Source organism: Aquarana catesbeiana, linkage group LG06, assembly GCF_042186555.1.
Source record: "Aquarana catesbeiana isolate 2022-GZ linkage group LG06, ASM4218655v1, whole genome shotgun sequence".
NCBI lineage: Eukaryota > Metazoa > Chordata > Amphibia > Anura > Ranidae > Aquarana > Aquarana catesbeiana.
Window position 1 is genome coordinate 105,271,665 of NC_133329.1, and position 6,826 is coordinate 105,278,490.

Genomic DNA, 6,826 nt, shown 5'->3' on the forward strand with positions numbered 1-6,826 from the left:
AGGAGCTAGGAGGCCCCTGCCAGGGATGCTTTGTGAATGGAGTTGGCCTGTATTCCAGATTGTAAGTCTGACCCCTGTCTCTTAGGCAGCACACAGGCAGTGCAAACCAACTCCTGCCGAGCGATTGTCTTCTTCCGGCCGGGTGGGGGAAGCCGTGCCCGACAGGAGAAGACAGTGCTTATCGCTAGTGGCTATTTCAGCTGCTTGTGATAATCAGAAGTGAACCAGGCAGGCTGGTTGTACCCAAGTTGAGCCTGCCCATTAATGGTTTGCATATTGGCCGGTTCCTGCCTAAGAAAAACAAAATGTAAAAAAAGGGTGTGGTTTGCATTGCACTAATTATTGGGTGTAGCTGAGAAGGGTGTGGTTCGGTTAAACAGCGTCTGAGACATCAGATATGTCTTGAAATGTGTTACTGGCAGGATATACTGGGTGAAAATAAAGAGAAAAAAAAAGCAGCCACCACATCTAAGGTCTGGTAAATAGCATTACATTTTTGTTTTCAGTTCACCTCACACTAGAAGAAAAAAAAAATGTAATATGTACAATTTAAAGATGAAAATACACAAGGGATTTCAGATATTTGTAAGCAAGAGTTAACTCTTTTTTCACAGTTGTGTTATTTGCAATTGACTGATGTCAGTCAAGGAAGCTGTCAACAATCTTGCTAAATACTACAAAAATAAGTTTGAACCATAACAAGGCACCAAGAAAGTAAGATGTCCATCCGTGGTGAAGGTGGTTCAGCTTTCTTCCTCACTGATTATGGTGGATTTACCATTGTGTAATGACCATTATTGGCCAAGGTTTAGTAATGGGCGTAAACTGATCAAATATAACTTAATGACCCCTCACCTAATATTGAGTAGGTCCCCCTTTTGCCGCAAAAACAGCCCTGACACATTGAGGCATGATGGACACCACTAGACCCCTGAAAGTATTCTGTGGTATCTGGCACCAAGCCATCAGTAGCAGATCCTTTAAGCTCTGTAAGTTGCGAGGTGGGGCATGAGCCTTTTTTTTCAGCTTATCTCACAGATGATCAATTGGATTGAGAGCTAGAAAATTTGGTGGCTTATGCCCCATACACACAATCGGAAATACCGCCAGCAAAACTCCGATGAGAGCTTTTGGTCGGAAATCGCGACCATGTGTATGCTCCATCTGACTTTTGCTGGAGGAATTCTTGCCAGCAAAAGATTGAGAGCATGTTCTCTATTTTTCGGTTGGAAAAAGTTTCTATCCGAAAATGCAATAGTCTATATGCAATTCAGACGCACAAAAAATCACGCATGCTCAGGATCAAGTACGAGATCGGTCTGGTAAAACTAGCATTTGTAATGGAGATAGCACATTCTTCACGCTGTACATTTTTGGATCTTTTAAATTCTTTTGTTCTTTATAATGCTAGAATAATGAATTTGTTTTGCTATTATTTCTCGTGATCTGAATAATCTTTTTTTGTTTTTAAAGCCAGATCTCCATAATAATGTTTAGAATTATTTTTTATAGTCATCTTTTTTTTTTTATCAAAATCTCCTGTTTTTTTGATTATTTTTAATTTATTTTCTAGTGATCTCCATTTTTTTTTTGTGTATGTCAAGTTTCCACAACATTATTATCTTGTATTTTTAAAGCTCAAGGAGGTTGGTTGGTGTTCCTTGTTAATTTCACATTGTAATTTTAGAAAAACTTTGAAGAAAAACACATAGGCAAGTATTTTCATATAAAAAAATCTCCATTTATTCTGGCTCATAACAAAATAAAGAGGAAGGCAACACTGGAGAAACTGCTTGAAATTGCGAAGCCTTTGTACCCCAGGGCACACATCAACTCTTTGTAAATAAAAATTGGTAGCCTGAGAAGTCCATATAATAGGGAGCACAATCTGGTCCAGGACTCCCAGAGATCAGGAACAGCAGCAGATGACATATATGTCCCCAGGCTCTGGTACTACAACAGCCTGCGTCTTCTGTCAGACCAGACTGAACCCAGGCCATCACTTTCATGTCGTCCTTGCAGCCTTCCCTCCACGCTTCCCTGAAGCCTTCCCTACAGCCTTCCCTGCAGCCTTCCTTGGAGGCTGTGGCTCTGGAGGTGGACTTGTGGCAGGAGGAGGAGGAGGAGGATGGACGAGCACACAGAAGTGCATGTTATCACTCATTTGGCCCCTCAACCCCTTCTGAAGGGCCCGAAAAATAATATTCTCACATATGAGGCATTGGCTCTCCTCCATTTGCTGCAATTTTGCAGCTACATAGCAGCCATAGGCCTCTTCAGCGTCGGGGGGGGTGTTTTCATGGCCGCAGTAGCATCCTTAATGAGGCCCAGTGCTGCCTCCTCTACGTTACTCCCCCTCCTGGCCCTTTTTGTTGTAAGGCAGAGGGGAGGGACCTAGGATTGGGTGAGGCTCCTACTGGGCCCGGCCACCTCCTGGCTGACATTTACCCCCGCCTCCTCGTGTCTAACACATTCCAGAGCCTTGTCCTGGCTGAGGTCTTCCTGTGTATGAAAAAGGGACATTTAGTTTTTGGTTCATCAATCACTAAAATTTTCAGCTCATGACTGTTGCAAATTGAATGTTAATAAATAGAAAAGACTACCATTCTGACCCCAACATTTTTCTTTCTTGTCCCGAACATTTTTGGCCCCTACTGTCTATTGATATGTAAAACACTTTTTGTTAAATCATTCATTTGTTATCAATAAAATCTAGTTAACAACAATAATTTTCAGACACTAAATATGTTAAAAAATACTATACCTGGCCCCAGCTGGGCTCCCCAACTTCTTCCAGGATGGAAGGCCCAGGTTGGTCCTCGGAAGCCTCAGCTGGGGTTGAGGGTAGGGTTGAGGGAAGGGTGGATGGAAGTGTAGAAAGTGATTCCCTGGCTTCAATCTGGTCTTCCAGAAACTGCATCCTGTTGTACTACCACAGACAGGGTACATACACATTCCAAGCAATGTTTCATATTCCTATTTTTGGCCTCAAATATCGGTGTGCTAAGTATACCTTTTGTTTCATTCTCATAGGGGAGAAAAGACTCAGGACATCTGAGGACACCAGGAACCCCCCACCTCCTGAAGAAGGGGAACAGAGGACACCACAACCAGAGGATGTGGAGGAAGGAGAGGTGCTTGAAATTGTCACCACAACAGGTGAGTGTCTGACACCACAGATTCAAGTAATAGATATATGCCTGCATATTTATAATACATGGTGTGTATTTTTTCTTTTAGGTGATGTGCATGTTGTGGAAGAACAATCTACTCATTTCACCAGTGACAGTGCACAAATGCTAATCCAGGACATAATGTTTTGTAGTCGGGATTTAGACATCATAAAGCAAAAAACAAATGAGGTTGAACAAAAACTGAAGAACATGATTGATGTACTAGGAAGAATCTAAATAACAAAAAAATGACACCATTTTATGTTTTTTTGGACCAATTTTTAGAAATTTTTGACGCATTTTAAAAGCCAAATTTTGAAGATGCACACAGTGTGTCATCATATGCTATCTGCCTTCAGGAGATATCAATGTACGCGTTTTGTGGGTGCAACCCCTTCCTTGCAAATCAAGTAGGTGAGAGGAAGTGGTTGCACCCCCAAAACACGTGAATTGATCCCCCATGATGGGAGATAGCACATGTTGACATGAGGCATGGGATCAGGAGGGAAATCCCCAGTTTGACTCCCAATTTGTGTGCATCTTCAAAATTTGGCTTTTACAGGGGTGACATCATGCCATCTGATTAAGGCAAAATCAACACACTTTTGACACTATAATGTCTGACATTGCCTTCAGTTTTTCAATGTTGAACTTTGTAAGTTTCTGAGTTGTGTATGTTATGTTTTGAAACATGCCTGTTTATGTACTAAAAAAAATATTTCAAGGTAAAACTTTATTAAACCAAGATGTTGTTTTTTTACCCAAAAATGTTTTACAACGCACATGTGATTGTGCACGGAGTAAAACGTTTTATACTCAACAATGTGTGGTTTCTTCTTTCAATGCTCAATACCAGTTTTTGTATTAAGTTGGTGTTTACAGTGACAATGTTATTTAATTGTGTTATTTAAGGACCCTGTTAGAAGTACCTGGATAATACCAATCATCTGGTGATCTGAGTTACCATATAGCTTTAAGGTGAGAGTTCTGTGAGACCATAGTCCAGAAGCAAGTATATGGGATTTTACATTATTTATTTATTTCAGTTACTTACATAGCGCTGTCAGTTTACGCAGCGCTTTACATATACATTGTACATTCACATCAGTCCCTACCCCCAAGGAGCTTACAATCTAAGGTCCCTAACTTGCATTCATACATACTAGGGACAATTTAGACAGGATCCAATTAACCTACCAGCATGTCTTTGGAGTGTGGGTGGAAACCCACGCAGGCACAGGGAGAACATGCAAACTCCAGGCAGGTAGTGTCGTGGTTGGGATTCAAACCAGCAACCCTTCCTATTGCTAGGCGAAAGTGCTATCCACTACACCACTCTGCCGCCACATGAACAACACCACTGAATAACATCACCTATTAACTAAATTAGCAACACCCAGTTACATATTTGGAATACCGTTGATATCTATCATTGTGATTTGGAGGATGCATCCACTTCACTTCTCATGGACTACCAATCCATAACGTTTAAATATTTGGACAATCTTAACATTTAATATTTATTTACCACTTTTTTTCCAATCCATTTATTTTTTACCTGCTGCTGTTTTTTATGTGATTAGACCTATTGGAAGACACTTATAGGAATTATTTGTTATCACTATTTGCAAATGACACTTTCATTATCCATATGACATTTTCAGCATTTTATGCTATTGTCACTTTATATATTGACATTTATTTTTTTTTGCAGGTTTACATTGATATTCACTTGCACTGTGACACTTTATTCACTTGATGATCATTGCACTTTATTATTCACATACAAGTTATTATTGCAATATTGTTTTTGTTCATAGAGAATTTATTTCTCTTATTTAAGTGTATTTTTATATTGTGCAAAATCACTTTATATTTATCTTACACGCACTGAAAACCAGATACAAACCCATAAGCACAAAATGAAGAGCAGTAACGATCTGAAAAGCACAAGACTGAAAAGCGCGAATCGTCTCTCACCAAACTTCTACTAACACGAGATAAACACGAGATTTGCAGAAGGAGCCCAAAGAGTGGCGCACTGGCTATTGAACTTCCCTTTTATAGTGCCGTCGTACGTGTTGTAGGTCACCGCGTTCTTGACGGTCGGAATTCGGTGTGACCGTGTGTATGCAAGACAAGCTTGAGCGGAATTCCGTCGGAAAAACCATCCAAGCCTTTTCCAACGAAAATTCCGATCGAGTGTATGCGGCATAAGACAACACCTCAAACCCGTGTTCCTCAAAGCATTCTTGAACTATTTTTGCAATGTGGCAGGGCACATTATCCTGTTGAACTAGGCCACTGCTATCAGGGAATACCGTTTTCAAAAAGGGAAGTACTTAGTCAGCAACAATGTTTAGGTGGCATGTGTCAAGTAACATCCACATAAATGGCAGGACCAATGTTTCCCAGCAGAACATCGCCCAAAGCATCACAATGCCTCCACCAGCTTTCCTTCTTCCTATAGTGTATCCTGGTGCCATCTCTTCCCCAGGTAATTGAATTACGCACCCGGCCATCCACATAATGTAAAAGAAATGCGAACATCAGACTAGGCCACCTTCTTCCATTGCTCCGTGGTCCAGTTTTGATGCTCACATGCCCATTGTGGGCACTCTTGGCTGTGGACACAGGTCAGCATGGGCACCCTGACTGGTCTGCAGCTCCGCAGCCCTATACACAACAAACTGCAATGCCCATTTTTTTCTGTATTCAACAAAACTTCAGGGGCAACATGTTTACTTGCTGCAATATATATATTCCACTCGCTTTCAGATGCCATGGTAATGAGATTATTCCCTTTACCTGTCAGTGTCCATGAAGTTATGGCTAATCAGTGTATTGTTAAAGCAGTGAATGTGAGATTCGCCAATCTTTTACTGCAGGTGAATCATCCTGTAGACACATTTTAAATTAGGATGATTGAACCACCTGTAGTGAATGTCACATTCATTGCCCTTTGAAATGACCATATTCGTGGCTGGTGGGGGTTCCTATGTTAGTAGTTGTTCCATATACTTATGCAAAATGAGGAAAAAAACACCTTTGAATATATATATATGTATAAGGGCTACATGTACAGTATAAATCCAATGTCTAAAATCTGAAACAAGCTTCAACATGTCAATGTAGTTTTAAAAGTAAATTACAATCATTTTTTTGCTATCGCACATTACACAAGCATGTTCCATTGTTGTCACCAGCAGGAAACCCATCCCAAGAAATGACATGCATCAACTGCTGAAGTGCTTGTATGTAGATAAGAAATGTCTGCAAAGAAGCTGCAGGGAATCAGCATGTGCAACAAAGGATAAAAAAAAGGTGAAAATATAATTTTATGTTTTTAAGACTGGCAATGGTTTACCATACACAATGCTTTCATTAAAGGCTGGTCCTATGCAGTAACCATAGGTGTGAGCAGCCTATTGCATTAGGGTGTGCTTCCCAAATGTATTAAAACATGGACAGTGTTAGTAGGGCAGTGGATGGTGTCCGTAGAGCAATGGACTTGTCAGTAGGGCAGAGGTTGGTGTCAGTATGGCAGTGGACGGTGTCAGTAGTTTTTTTTTTAATTATTCTTTACAATTTTTTTAGGAGCCCCACTGGGCGGCTTTGGTGAAATATCTGCAGGGGGAATCTGCGCAGCACTG

General features: G+C 40.7%; 1 long non-coding RNA gene across 1 annotated transcript; it reads left to right on the forward strand.

The window, feature by feature from the left end:
- Positions 1 to 374: 374 nt before the first annotated feature.
- LOC141148829 (uncharacterized) lies at positions 375 to 3,911 on the forward strand. Its single transcript, XR_012245254.1, has 3 exons — positions 375 to 473; positions 3,034 to 3,159; positions 3,241 to 3,911. It is a non-coding gene; the product is annotated as an uncharacterized lncRNA (long non-coding RNA).
- The last annotated feature ends 2,915 nt before the right edge of the window (positions 3,912 to 6,826 follow it).